Source organism: Amblyomma maculatum, chromosome 2 (genome assembly GCF_055883805.1).
Source record: "Amblyomma maculatum isolate TAMU_Amacu chromosome 2, ASM5588380v1, whole genome shotgun sequence".
Classification (NCBI taxonomy): Eukaryota; Metazoa; Arthropoda; class Arachnida; order Ixodida; family Ixodidae; genus Amblyomma; species Amblyomma maculatum.
The window spans coordinates 223,568,959-223,584,030 of NC_139345.1; the positions used below are offsets into that span (position 1 = coordinate 223,568,959).

General features: G+C 46.6%; 2 long non-coding RNA genes across 2 annotated transcripts in view; one reads left to right on the top strand and one right to left on the bottom strand.

Moving 5' to 3' along the window:
* LOC146201362 (uncharacterized) overlaps positions 1-15,072 on the top strand; it is a 408,702-nt gene that overhangs the window by 260,092 nt on the left and 133,538 nt on the right. The gene's annotated exons all lie outside the window — the stretch shown is intronic.
* Positions 1,237-2,110, bottom strand: LOC146201372 (uncharacterized). The gene is made up of 2 exons (XR_014704876.1): positions 1,815-2,110; positions 1,237-1,379 (listed from the first exon to the last, which is right to left on the bottom strand). It is a non-coding gene; the product is annotated as an uncharacterized LOC146201372 (long non-coding RNA).

Sequence of the window (15,072 nt, forward strand, 5' to 3'; positions counted from 1 at the left end):
TTTTGGAATGCCTTGAGATCATTGACGAACGTCAAGAGGATCGTGAACGTAGAGAACTTCACCAGAAAGAGATGCGTGAACCGTGAAGTAGTGAGCCGACCGATCCTCGAACAGAAGAGCATCGTGTTACCTTGGTCAAGCCACTAGCTGAAACGGTTAGCACAGGCTTAATCGGTGAGAAGTCCGAAGTGACGCCGTTAAGCAAGGTGAACTGCATGCCGGCCCAAGTAGCTGTAGGAGATACAGTTCCATCAAATGAGTGTGGGGAACTGGTAGTAACTGAAACGCCTCTCGATTTAAATGCAGAAGCTTGTGTAGAGCGTGGCGGAGATGGAAACGAGCTAGGAAAGGACAAAATTTCGGTTTCCGAAATCAGCTGTGTCGTAGAGCAGGGCACGCAGAAAAACGAAGTGCCGATCACGGAAACTGCGCAGCCCGCGAGTCGTGATCAGCCAGGGCAGACCGACGAGGAGTGCGCGTCCGCTGTAGAGAGCGAGACTTGCGAAGGCGACAGCGAACTACCAGAGCAGAGTCAGAATAGTTCGTGCCCCGATACCACGTTAGGTTGTATTCACGAGAGCAGCAACCTCAGCGCGAACGCGGATGCGGCTCACATGGCCCTTACACAATCCGAAGCGCCCCAGCTGTCGAAGGAGCTTGATCGTGCGCCGGTTAGCGCTGAGCGATGCGGATTGTCGGAGGACCCGTGTCACGTGAGTGCCGAGCCGCCAGAGGAAATGCCTAGCTTAGGGGCTGGCATGAGCGGTTGTTGTTCGGATTTGACTGAAAGTAAGTCATGCGATGCAGCCGCGGCGCCGCACTTTGGCCACTTTGACGACGTCCCTAGCAAAAAAATCCGATAGAAAACTAATAGCCTATCAGATTATTGATATTGGTTTTATAGGTCTGCCAGAGTATTGGTCTTATGGGTATCCTAGCCGATTGGTTTTACAGGTCTACTGGAGTATTGGTTTTATAGGTCAATTGTTTACTGATCGTATAGGCTATGGTTTTATCGGTCCTATGGCATCTGATAAACTGATAGGTCTGTAATGCTAGTACACCCATAGCTGTCAATAATCTGATAGACCTACAAAACCAGTAGGCTTCCTATTGGTTTTGTAGGCCCTATGGAATATTGGTCTCATCGAGTAGCTGCGGTTGTTTTACCTCTCCGGACACCTGAAAGGAGAGGGCAGCTATGTTCCATTTTCTAGGGATGAGTTACGCAGCAGGTGCATGTATACACATTTTAATCCACAATGACAGCGGCAACGCATACTGGCACATAATCCAAACATTGACTGCATCCAGGTAGCCCTCGATTCCAAGATTGCGGATTTCGGCCCGATGATGTAGTCTCTCGAATGCTAAGGCACCTGAAAGAAATAAAAAATTGCGTTACAGCTTGAAAAATAAGCGATTTCAAGAACGCGACACCACCATGACTTCAAAAAAATCGGTCCACACATATACCGGCAACCGCGATTGCGCGCGTCAGTTAGGAGAGGCGCCGCCATTACTGAACGCCGAGGTAGCTGCTGAACCAACATTCCGCCTTGCGCCTCACCACAGGTTCTGCCACTTAAACACAGTGCGCACGATATTCGAAAACAGATTAACGCTAAAAAGTTTCAGCAATACTTTCAAGAAATCGTGCCGACAACTTTAAAACTCGACGCTGCATTATATCACACCGCGCGATTCAAATTCCTTTGTTGGCGTGCAGGCAACGGCATTCTGCAACGCAAAGCCACATCATACACTGACAAAGTATAAACGTCAGCCCGAAGTTGCAAGTGATGCACACGCACCTGATCAAAGGCTGAACGTGCGCTGGAACGTTGATATCCTCGAGAAGCACCCCGAAAATCGGCGAAAACTTATAAACACAGGGCACCGACCGAACTGCCGCCCGATCAGCGATCGCGCCAGCGCCAATGCCTCTACGGAGCTGCGCATGCGCGCCCAGAGGAGAGGTGGAAAGGAGGATGAGAGAGGCCAGCACGGGAACGCTTGCGCGGGAGTGGGAGTGAGAGAAAGGAAACCTACCTCTCCGCTGCGAAGCGCCGCCGGCATCGCGCTACCGCGTCGGCAGCTCGAGCCGTACTCGTCGCGTGCCCGATGTCGACTCCTCTCGCTTCGGCGGCGGTTGCAGCGTTGCAGTTGCTTGGACGCGCGCCTCTCAATCCATTTCACCGTCCTGCTCTGCACATGTAGGTGATTGTGACTGAGCTGGGCCCGGACAGAACCGTGCTATATCCGCGTGCTTTCCCATCTCCATCCCAGTAGCAACAGCGTCGCGCGTCTTGCGGCTCCAACCGTACGTAGTTTGTTGAGACCGCGCGCAGCGTTCTCAATTGTTATTGCGGCTAATATTGTACGTTACGGCAACACTCAATAAACGGGATGAATGCGTGAGTTTTGGGAATGTGTCCGAGATGGAAAAGGAAACAATGACAAAGACCTAAAATCTCCAACGTACTGATCCTGCATGCAAGACCCATAAACAAAGGCATACTGATGTATCAGACACATGAACCAATATGTAGTGGTCTACAAGACAAGCATGTATCAGCCTATAAGATGTATGGGCTTCTGCACTGGTCTGATACTTTTCTTATACAACCCACCGATAAACCTATGAAACCAATACTATTGCCTATAGGACAAATATGTACCAGTCTATAAGATTTATGAGTTTCTGAATAAGTCTCATAGAAATGCAGATAAAACACATAGAATACCTACAGAACCAATACCGATTCTTATAAAACCAATAACGCACCCTATTGGTCTTTTTTGCTAGGGACACCGGTGACCTACTAGCTCCGGTTACCGCCAGCTTGTCAGAGATGGAGCCAAACGAAAGCAGAAAGCTAGTATTCAAGTGCCGCCACCGAAAAACGCGGAAAGGCAGGCGCGAGAAAGACTGCTGCCACCGTAAGGACAGCAAACTCAAACGATTGCAAAAAGAAAGCAGAAAGCTTGTATTCCAGTGCTGCCGACGAAAAACGCGAAAGGGCAGGCGCGAGAATGAATGCTATCGTAAGGAGAGCAAACTCAAACTATTGCCAAAGACTATACTCACTGCCCCCCCCCCTTTTTTTTCTTTCCTTTCTCTTTTCTTTTCCTTTTTGAAATAAAGTTTTTTTTCTCTCTCTCTGCCAAAAGAAAGCAGGAAGCCTGTGTTCCAGCGCTGCCGTAGAAAAAAACGGAAAGGCAGGCGCGAGAAAGATTGGAGCAAGTTGAAGCTATCGCGAAAACGAAAGCGACTATCCCAGCGGCACAAATCATCATCATCATCATCAGCCTGATTATACCCACTGCTGGGCGAAAGCCTCTCCCATAATTCTCCACTTAACCCGGTTCTGTGCTAGCTGCATCCACTTGACCCCTGCGAACTTCTTAATCTCATCCGCCCACCTAACTTTCTGCCGCCCCCTGCTACGCTTTCCTTCCCTTGGAATCCAGTTTGTTACCCTCAGCGACCATCGGTTATCCTCTCTTCGCACTACATGTCCTGCCCATGCCCATTTCATCTTCTTAATGTCCACTAGAATGTCGGTAACTTGAGTTATTTCTCTGACCCACTCTGCACGCTTCCTATCTCTTAATGTTACCCTACCATTTTTCGTTCCATAGCCCTCTGGGTTGTCCTCAACTTAAGTAGACCTCTCTTGGTTAGCCTCCACGTTTCAGCTCCATAGGTGAGTACAGGCAAGATGCAACTGTTGTATACTTTCCTATTGAGCGATACCGGTAAGCTGCTAGTCATAATCTGCGAGTGCTTGCCAAATGCGCTCCATCCCAATCTTATACTTCTTGTTATTTCCTTTTCATGGTCCGGATATGCGGTTACTACCTGTCCTAAGTAGACATAATCGCCTACTACTTCCAGTACTTCGCTACCTAACGTAAACTGCTGTTCCTTCCCGAGGCTGTTGAACATTACCTTAGTCTTCTGCATATTGATTTTCAAGCCTACCTTTCTACTTTTCCTGTCTAGGTCATCAATCATTATTTGCAGTTCATCCCCCGAGTTGCTTAGCAAGGCAATGTCATCAGCAAATCGCAGACTACTGCGGTATTCTCCATCTACACTTATCCCTAACTGCTCCCATTCCAAGTCTCTGAATACTTCCTCTAAACAAGCTGTACTGGGGAGATTGTGTCTCCTTGCCTAACACCTTTCTTTATGGTTTATGGGAATTTTGTTGCTTTCTTTATGTAGAACTATGGTTGCTGTGCAGCCACTATATATATCTTCCAGCACTTTCACGTACGGCTCGTCTGCCCTCTGATTTCGCAATGCCGAGGTTTCAACTGAGTCAAATGCTTTTTCGTAATCAATGAATGCTATGTATAAGGGCTGGTTATATTCCGAGCATTTTTCTATCACCTGATTGATGGTATGGATATGATCGATAGTAGAGTACCGTTTCCGAAACCCTGCTTGATCCTTTGCTTGATTGAAGTCTAAGGTTGTCCTGATTCTATTAGCGATTACCTTAGTAAATACCTTATACGTAACAGACAGTAAGCTGATTGGTCTGTAATTTTTAAGGTCCTTAGAGTCCCCTTTCTTATGAATGAGGATAATGTTTGCATTCTTCCATGGTTCCGGTACCGTCGATGACACCAGGCACTGCGTATACAAGGTGGCCAGTTTTTCTAACACGATATCCCCCCCCCCCCCCCGTCCTTCAGCAAATCCGTAGTTATCTGATCCTCTCCAGCTGATTTCCCCCTTTTCATAGTTTCTAATGCTTTCTTGACCTCGTCCTTCGTCACTGGTGGAACGTCTGAATGTTTGTCCCTACCGCCAATCTCATTACGGTCCTGACTACTTTGGCTACTGTAGAGTTTTGTATAGAACTCCTCAGCTACTTTGACTATCTTATCCTTATTCGTGATGACGTTGCCCGCCTTGTCCCTTATCGCATACATCTGGTTTTTGCCTATGCCCAATTTCTTCTTTACCGCTTTAAGGTTTCCCCCGTTCTTTACAGCATGCTCAATTTTCTCCATGTTATACTTCCTTATATCGGACACCTTGCGCTTATTGATTAGCTTTGATATCTCGGCCAATTCGATCCGGTCTGTTGGATTGGAAGCTTTCATTCTCTGGCGTTTCTTAATCAAATCTTTCGTCTCCTTAGACAGCTTACCGGTATCCTCTCTAACTGTCCTACCGCCTACTTCTACCGCGCACTCAGTAATGATATCTCTGAAATTATTGTTCCTTGCTTCTAGGGTAATGTCGGCATCCTCGGTTAGAGCTGAATACCTATTCTGTAGCGAGATCCTGAACTCTTCTGCCCTCCCCCTCACCGCTAATTCGTTGATGGGTTTCGTTCTTACTAATCTGTTGCGTTCCTTCTTCAGATTTAGGCTAATTCGGGACCTCACCATCACGTGGTCACTGCATCGCACTTTCCCGATTATCTCTAAGCAAGCTTGTCAAACGTGGCAAAAACTCCTTTTGGCGACTTGGACAAAAGATTTATTTTGATAATTTTTGGGGGAAAACGCAGTGGTTAAAAAGCAGTTTTGCTGCAGAACTTACGAGTTTATCTTTCTGGCAAAAAATAATAATTATAGCAATAGCTGCTACATAAGCCGAGATATTGCTCCTCCAAAATGGTGACTGTGTCCAAGATTTGAGAAATTTTGAGGAATACCGGCGAAAAATGTCATATTTTTTAATTATCAAGGATAACAGCAAGTCGATAAAATGAGTTATGACTGGTTTTTGGTGTGAATGCACTGTTTCCCGTCGAGATAATTTGCCCCTGCAACTCGGAAGAAAATGTATTTTGGAAAGGTTTGCGATTCCGCATGCCGTGCGTGATGCCGTTTCGCCAACGCAGCTGTCGCCACCTTTTCTGAGCGTTCGACCTGTCGCGTCCATGAAAACTGCTTTCATCTGCATCGTCATGATTACGATGCTCGTACGCAAAAGGAAACCGTTCGCTCGTGCCGAGCACCATCGGCAACGCCGTTATCGGCCCATAGGCGCTTCATCACTGATTGCTGATAACATGAGGGCCCGTTGTCGCGTTTCCGTCGCGCCTCTCCTTTCTTTGCCTTTTAGACCAATATAAGCTAGAAAGTGAATTTTCCGCGTTTTACGCCGTCACGAAGTCATAGTTCGGCCAAAGTCCGCCTCTGCGCTCACACTGCATCGCGGGTGCTATTGGTGCTACCGCGTGCGTGCACCCCCTGGAGTAAAAATGGACGCTTCCATCAAGGCGGTGAGAAGGGAGAAAGGAGCTGTCTATCGAAAAACAAGGGGAGGCCGGTGGCCGTTGAACGGCGCACGTGCGAACCGTAGAAAGCGCTTGTTCTGCCGTCGGCCACAGCGCCGGGGGAGAGTCCGCTTTCGGCGCTCTTCGAAATTCGATGTGCCGCAATGCTTTATGCCGCCTTGCTGAGATGGTCCATTTGGCACAACGCGGGAGGCCGGCGGTAGCAGAGGGAAGGACGCGTAAGGCCGTAGTGTACATTCTTGCAACACCAGCCCCCTTTGTTTACACGAGCCAGCGTTATCGCGACTTTAGTTCCCTTTCGGTAGAACGGCTGCTAATTTTCCCTGTTAGAGGCACGAATTCCGAGTTTTTCCAGATTATCCAGATTCCCTGAGAATTACCGGTTTTCCCGGTTGGTAGACAACCTGATTAACACAAAGCACAGCCAGAGCATTGCAGTATTACACAGGTACACATTGGTGGCAGAAACCTGCATTTTGAGTGGCTTAACAGGCGAATTTCTAGTTATTGTTCCTGCTCTGAAAAGAAATAATCAATAATAACATCATTAAAATTTTTATCTTTTTATTCTGTAAACTGCACAACGTTTCGCTGGTTTCCATGTACCCTTCCCGAAGACACTTCCTCGGCGTGTCGGGTATATCGACATCAGCATCTAGGCTACAAGCGTCTAGAAAACGTCTTAGAGCAGCTGTGACGAAGTAATTTATGTTAGTGTAACTGGTACCATGCAAGCTGCAGCAGCAGAATAACGATAGATATTTAACATGTGCCAAATGTGGAAGCATAGCCCGCCGCAGTGATTGTATAGTTTTATTGCTTCCACAGGAGTTAAAAGCAAAGCTATATACTTGCTTACCCACAGTGCTATATATGTGCCCGCCAGGGGGGCGCAGTGGTTGCGGCGCTCGACTACTGTTCCCGAGGACGCGGGATCGAATCCCGGCCCGCTTTTTGATAGAGGCGAAAAGCTAGGCGCCCGTGTGCTGCGCGATGTCAGTGCACGTTAAAGAACCCCAGGTGGTCGAAATTTCCGCAGTCCTCCGCTACGGCGTCTCTCATAGCCTGAGTCGCTTTGGGACGTTACACCTCACAAACCACAGTGCTATATGTGACATTACAGTAGCAATGTATAAAAAAAAGAAGAGCCGAACAAGGGTAAATAGGGTACGCCTTAGGTCGCAGATGAGCCAACGTTTCGACAAGTGGACTTGTCTTCGTCTGGGCATGCCCAGACGAAGACAAGTCCACTTGTCGAAACGTTGGCTCATCTGCGACCTCAGGCGTACCCTATTTACCCTTGTTCGGTTCTTCTTTTTTATACCGTGCAAACCATCTTCTTTCTTTCGTTCTACCTGAATCCTCAACTACAATAGCAAGGCTTGCAGTTACACAGAAAACAAAAAGAAAGCTGACAACCATAAGCTCCCGATGCTAAATAGTTTCTCAAATTTTGCAACCAGTTGTGCATGTATGTCATGGATTTTTCAACTACGCACCATAAATTACAAAAAAAAAAATTATGGTATGTATAGATGCTGACAGCTGTTCACAAGAAACACTGCCTATTTTAAGGGGGGGGGTAGTGGTGGCCGAATAAACTGCCCCTGTCCAAGGACGGCCCATAATTTGCCCCTGTGTAATATCGAGGACAAAAGCGTGTGGACCACACAAACTGCAATCAAAGCGCATAACTTTCGTCTCAGACCATACTTTTCGATGTGAAAGTTGAACATTAGTTCTTTCATGTGTGCTACAGAAATAAGGTCACAATTCGCTTACATCGCGATTCTAGTCCAAAATCTCCAGACATACAGTCAGAGACTTTCGCCCCTGCGGTATAGGCCACCACTTGGGTAAGAGATTAGTAATAAGAAGTGTATACAAGACATGAGTGCCGTACAACAGCCATAGCTATAAAAATGGTATTGACACTGGAGTACTGCCTTAAGGCAGCGCCAAGGGCATTACAAAAGCAAGAGTTAGTGTCCGCAAGACCTCATTTGAACGAACAAAAAAAAGGGGGGGGGGGGCAATAGAAAGCTACCTCAACAGACAGCACTACATGTTTTTTGTGATATCAAGCCTCAGTTAGCATTAAAGATATGCAGTTTTGTGGAAGATTTGGGAGCCCTTTGCTGCTTTTTGCAGGATTGGGCCATATTCAGAAAGGCATGCAGGGGTTGGACTTTTCGGTTTCAACTGAAGGTGCACCGAAACAATTTTAAAAGGTTCGGTTTAAAGCGAAAAAGGTCCGTATCTTTTCATGCACACCGCGAACTCTCGATGACGGGAGAAAATTACAAGTGTTCAATCCAGGGACATGATGTGAGACAGTGGGATCGTTGGTTTAAGTACAGCGGATGAGGATTTTAAGGCATTGTTCATGGCCTCACAAATGGGAAAAAAATGGCAGTCGTGCTTCCCGACCCTCATAAACACGTCAAGCGTCCGAGGAGGGGCGCCTACAGTAAGGCAGCCACTTCGAGAAACGAAGGACAGAGCATTTGCAGCGCAAGTGCTTCCAGAAGATTGCGAAGACCAAAGCCCGCCAGTTTATTGCCACTTTACATTTCTCAGATACAAGCCGAGAGAAGCGCATTTGTTTTTTAAGTGATTTGATTTATGCAAACATTTGATCGTAATAAATATTTCAGTTACTCCTTTGTCTAACGTGTGAATTTAGATTTTACATATACGTTTTGTCATAACGCTAATTTTCATCGTGGCAATAGCATTTTCTTCCAAGACTAACTGTATATGTGACCAACTGTACATTAAATAACAGTGCATAAAACAACATGCAAGAAAAAAAGGTCAAAATGAACACTACGTCAATCGTAACTGTACACATATTCACTTATCTCACCGAAAAACGATATTTCTTCGGAAGAAAATAATATTAACCGAAAAAAAAAACGGAAATTGCGTTTGAAAATAAACACCGAAAACAAGTCAGCCGAATTCTCAGAAAATAAAAACCGGAAACTCCAACACCTGGTTATATAGAAATAAAAATAGTGAATTTACTGCATCTGGCCACAACTTGCACTCTGAGAGGAAAAAGAAGTGAAAACTTTATAATGTACGTATTGAAACAACGAGCATGATCTGTGCCGAAGAGGCAAAGGATCAAAATCAAGCTCAGAACGACTCCAGGCCGCGGGGCCCAGTTTCATTAACTTCGGAACCCGGCCCACATTTTTCACCCCCCTATAACAACGCACTCACATATGACTGGCTTACAAACATTTTGGCATGTCTTTTCATTTCCATAAGGTTCCTCACCCTCTCCTTAAAACAAACAATGCAAAAGGGACAACAAATTCGTTTCACAACAAACGGAATTTAGAGAATGGAGCTCAAAATGATTGGCTCACTAGGTCACATGTCATGCCCCATGCCTTCAGTGTTATACAAACTCTCTCTCCGCTAGGAAAAAAAACACATCAAAACGGAGTCCCACGTGCGCTGCCCATTGCCCAAATCGGCGTCCGAGTCAGCACCATTGCGGACTACATCAGAAGAGCCAAACCGCGTCCTCCCGCTCCGCATCTTACCATCACTGACACACTTACCCAAACATCCGTTCAACGCCGCCGTCTCCCACCATTGTTGGCATCCAAGGTTATAACCATCCCCGAAACCCACTCAGCACGCCTGCACCGAATAATTGTTACTTTTATGGGCTCCCCGTCAAGGAAGAGGGAATTACACCCTTCAGCCTGGCAGTGTTTGTTCTTTGAACAATATGCCGCCCTTCCAAAAGAGGCGCTTTTCAAAGCTGCGCTGCCTCCGGGCAATGGGTCCAGTCAGCGTATTAAGGGGTCGTCGGTGCATACTGTTCGTAAAGCTCCTTAAAAAAAGAGCCCCCTGTATGATGCAGCGATGAGAACAAACTGCCTGCCCCCGCGTCTTCGAACGCGACCAAAGTCCTCGGAAGAAGGGACTGCTTTCCATCTCTATGTTTCCATTAAGCCGGACCCTGCTGTAGCTGCCTCTCTGTGCGTGTCTTCCTGCCTGAGGGCAAGTGGGAGACGGCCGCAGCTAGGCGTTGAACAAGTGATCCAAAAAGAGTAGACGGTCCTAATGGTGCCTAGCATACCCACCAACCCTTACAAAAATCATTAAAGGAATGAAAGCAGCACGCTACAATGTTTTTAAGTACAAAGTCTACAACTCCAAGTCATATGAATATGTGTACATCTCTGCACATCAACTAGACAGAAACAATGCAGAGTAAACTAATACTTCAATGTCTGGCAACACTATTAAAAGGGGATAAAGGCTAGGGGGGCTACGATTATTAGCACCATTTTACCTTTAAACTACAATACCATACTTGTTGCAAGCTTAGAATCAAGATTCGCACCTGTCCCACCCACAGCAATGGAACACACATCTGACTCAAGTCTGCAGAAAAAGATCAAGCTAGACTATACAGACGAACCCTTGGTTGTTTGTCTGGCATTTCTGAGGGCGAAGAACCTGACTTGTCAGTAGCATGTATATGAATAAGGATCCTATGACACTGGATGCATCTGATTTTCTGGAGTGGCTTTTCTTTGCTGGCCACATATGAGGTGAGCTATAATTTATCCAACTTGGCCTACCTTTATTTTATGAATAAAAGAGCTATAGCAGGTACACCCACTCTTAGGCTGAACACGCGAGTGCGTGGCATGCGCTTTTCGAGATGCCACTGCGTCCATCGCAGCCGCACACCGTAGAAGTGGCAGACAGCGTGAAGTAGCAGCCTCTAGTCTCTCTACCGTCACTGGGGTCCCGAACTAGGGACCCCTTGTATTTGTCAGGACAGGCCCCCTCAGGGTCAGCTAGTGCGTAACCTCCTGTATTTGTATCTGATATAAATGTTTTCCACCACCACCCTCGATACGCAGCTGCGCATCATAGCAGATATGAAGCAACAGCTCCTGGTCCCTCTATGCATAAGCCACTTTGCCCTGATGCGTGCCTGCGCATCGTAGTAAAGAGGCAGACGGCATGACGCAGCAGCTCATGGTACCTTTACACATGAGCCCCCCCCCCCCCCCCCCCTTTGTACTTCGATACGCACCATAGCAAATATACAGACTACGCCACAAAGCAGCTCCTGGTCCCTCTATGCATAAGCCATTTTGCCTCAATACGCACCTGCGTACCTGAGCGAAGAGGCAGACGTGAAGCTGCAGCTCCTGGGCCCTCCATGCACAAGCCACTTAGCATCAATGCACGGCTGTGCACCCTAATAAAGAGGCAAAGGACGTTAAGCAGCAGCTCCTGGTCACTCTACACATAAGCCATTTTGCCTCGATGCGCATCTGCACACTGTAACAAACAGCCAGATGTGACAGAAGCTTCAGGTTTCTCTACACATAAACCACTTTGCCTGGATGCGCACCTGCACACCGGAGCAAAGAGGCAGATGAGGTGAAGCTGGAGCTGCTGGTCCCTCTACGCACAAGCCGCTTAGCCTTGATGCACGGCTGTGACTGACGCAATGCCATTTCGCAAACTGCATATGCCACACATTTCCATTCAAGCTAAGAGTGGACTACCATGTAAGCTTAAAATACTAGCTATTTACTTCAAAGAACAATGCCAAAAAGTAACATGGTGGACAATGTGAAAAGAATTTACTGTATAAAGATTGTTTAAACAAGTTCTACATCCTACATGTAAACAAGCAAGAAATATTACTGTACAAGGGATCTCCTGTGTGTTTAAAATCAGCTTCAACATTGACAATCATGATTCAATATTAATAATATAGATAATAATACAATACTCCTTTTAGCCATACCAAATAAATGAGAATGCAAAGGGATGTTGCTGTTTTTCCCCATGGATGACAGTTTATCCAAAGGAAGTTTTGCCCACATGCTCAAAATGCTGCTTCATGTTGGCCTACGAAGTCGGCTGCAGCAAATGGCATCTGAAACAATTTAATGAACCCAAATTTTAGCCTTCAATAAGAGAAGCATTGTTATACAGAAACAACACAAAAACTTTCACAACACACTAAAAGTATCAATTGCACAAATTCTTGTAGGATGACCAGGTACAGGTTTCTGCTGTACTCCACATCATGTGCCCAGTGGCTATCAGAAGACTTGCATGTGAGCATGATGCCATAGATTCAATTTATGGCTATCACTGTATTAACAAGCATGGGTTTAAAGCTACTTCAATATGATGATCTAAGAGCATGATAAGAGCTTTCAGTGCGAGACATAAGCTCAGTATCATGCACTATAAGGTGCTGCATAGCTCTAGTGTAGCTTTGGCATTATCTTGCTGTCAATAATGCAGAGAAGTTCTAAGGAGCCTTTGAATATCTGTAAGGACACAGCAATAACAATTTTGTTTTCATCTTACTTTTACTTACCTCGATTCTTTTTTTTTAGAGCCTGTGGCTTGCATGACCTGCCAGTATGCCTGTTTTGAATAAAAGAAGGCGTTGCAGTCACCAGAGCTCACAGCCCAACTGTTTCACGGCGGCATGTCAAATTTGTGCCAGAACAGCGCACAACAACGGGTCAAGAAAAAGACAAATGCTGACTGTTTTTTTTTTTTTTGTCTTATCTTCTTGTCCGGTTGTTCTGCTCTGTTCGGTCACATATGCATAACCAACATGCCCAAGGTGGTGTCCTGGTTTGACAAAGCTGAAGGAGAGCACTAAACTTGCAGTTATTCAGCAGCTACTGCACAGTGCACACAGCCATTCCGTCTATAAGCTGTAGTTTCCGTAAAACTCAAGAGAGAAAGATCAGCGGCTGCCCATTAAAAAAAAATCCCTCGCGACGTTTCCGCAAGTGTAGGCATGTCGCACGATAGGCTCGAGTGCAAACGTTTTCCCATATAGTTTTTACAACTCAGTACGTTTCGCATGGTTAACAAATTAACTCCCGATTTAAAACTCAGGCAGGCACTCCTTTATCAAAGACTGAGAAGCTGCGCGGCTTACTAATGTCTTTCTCTGTGGCTTACTGACGCAGCGTCCAGCAATGCCGAGAAGGATGGCCCTGAGACATGAGGCTGCACTAGTTAGTTGGCGGGCAGCCATCCTTTCTGTCTCGCCTAAAACACTCGACCGTTCGGCTGCTGTACAGAGCTGTTTTCTTACCCGAAAGCGCACCAAGTTTAAGCAGCATGATTTGTAATGTGTCGGTGCATCGAAAAGTTCCACCAAAGAAACAAAAGTTCGGTGAAATACTTACTTTGGAATCGGCGTGTGAACAAAGTGTGCTAGCCGCACCAAGCCACAACAAAAACAATAGAAAGATTTAGCATACCGCGATCCGCCACCGTGACTCTCTGCAGCTCGTGGGCGGGGTGCACAAGCTGATTGGTTACGCAGGTCAATGTGCCGACATCACGCATGTGGCGCCATCTATCGGCATCAAAGTGATCTGGGCATGCGCAATGAAACGCGCGGTGGCGGATCACGGTAGGGGATCGCGGATCACGGTGTGCTAAATCTTTCTAATGATAGCAGTGCGTATATATAACAGCCGTAGTTATTTGTAACTGCTCAGAAAATGCAGAACGCAGAAGAAGGTATCTTCCATGACAAAACTTGTCAGGTGGATTGGATTGGCTCATTTCATATTTTTTTTTGAGGGCCGGCGTTGTTGTGGCTGTAGGAAGAAGGAAAAGAAAATGCACGGGCCTGCTACTGGCTCTGTAGCTGACCACCTCCGCTGCCTCGTGCAGACAGAAGAGAAAATACAGAAGAAAAGGAAGAGGGAGAGAAAGACGCGCGCGCCGCAACAATAGCCGCCCCCACCGAAATTGTGGTGGATGCAATGACGGCTTACAAGCCACCGCTGCAAGCGGCGGTGACCTACCTGTCCCACCCAAGGAGGTTCCATCCATCTTGCTGCGACCGGTTGGAATATGCTAGAAGCTGGTGCAACCGGGTTAAGTGAGCTAGAATTGGGTGGTGGGCTCATTCCTCAGCATACATTGCGATGGCGCCTCCTATGTCAGCAGATTCTAGTTCTGCGCGCCTCCGCAGGGGGGCGCCACCGCCGCCTTCAATGTAGCCGCGCGCCGTTTGCCTTTGCCTGCCTTCCCCTTCGTTGCTGTATCCTCGCCATTGCGGAGGTTTTGTTTTGCAGTGGGCAATGTGACCCAACGAATTGTGACTTCTGATACGAAGATGCCACACCGATGACAAAACCATTGTGCTAGGCTGCCGGACACGCTTACACGGGAAAGGCGCCAGCACGAATCGAAAGATATGTGGCTCTTGGAAAATAATGGGAGCAAATATAAATCCTCCCTAATGGATATAAATATACGATGACCTGATCACAATAATTACACGTATACCAGCCTAGGTTTTCAGTTGTATTTTATTCCTTGTGGAAACAATAAGCCAGGGGAATTCGTGCAAGCAGGGCCAGCTAGCCGCGGATTGTCGACATGCTGCATCAAGAAAGCACAAAGCCAAATACGAATGTGAACAAAAAGGAGGACCACTAGTTAGGAAATAACTTTATTCAACGCATTACTAGGCGTCAAGAATGCGCTGGTATATCTGTTGACCACAGCCAGCATATTATAGCTGAAATTATTATAGGCTAATATTTCACAGTACTGGGTATGTTGCTAAATAGAGTCTAATGAAATTGAATTGCGAATCTTGTAAAGCCTGCTAACCGCGGCATCGCCGGAAGCAAACAGCTTACTCGGCACAAACTTCCGTGACAATGGGGACTCAGCTCAGCTTTACTGCTTCTTGAGCAAGCTCGAAAATATATGAAGGCCTGTGGGGCGATCATTCATAACACGG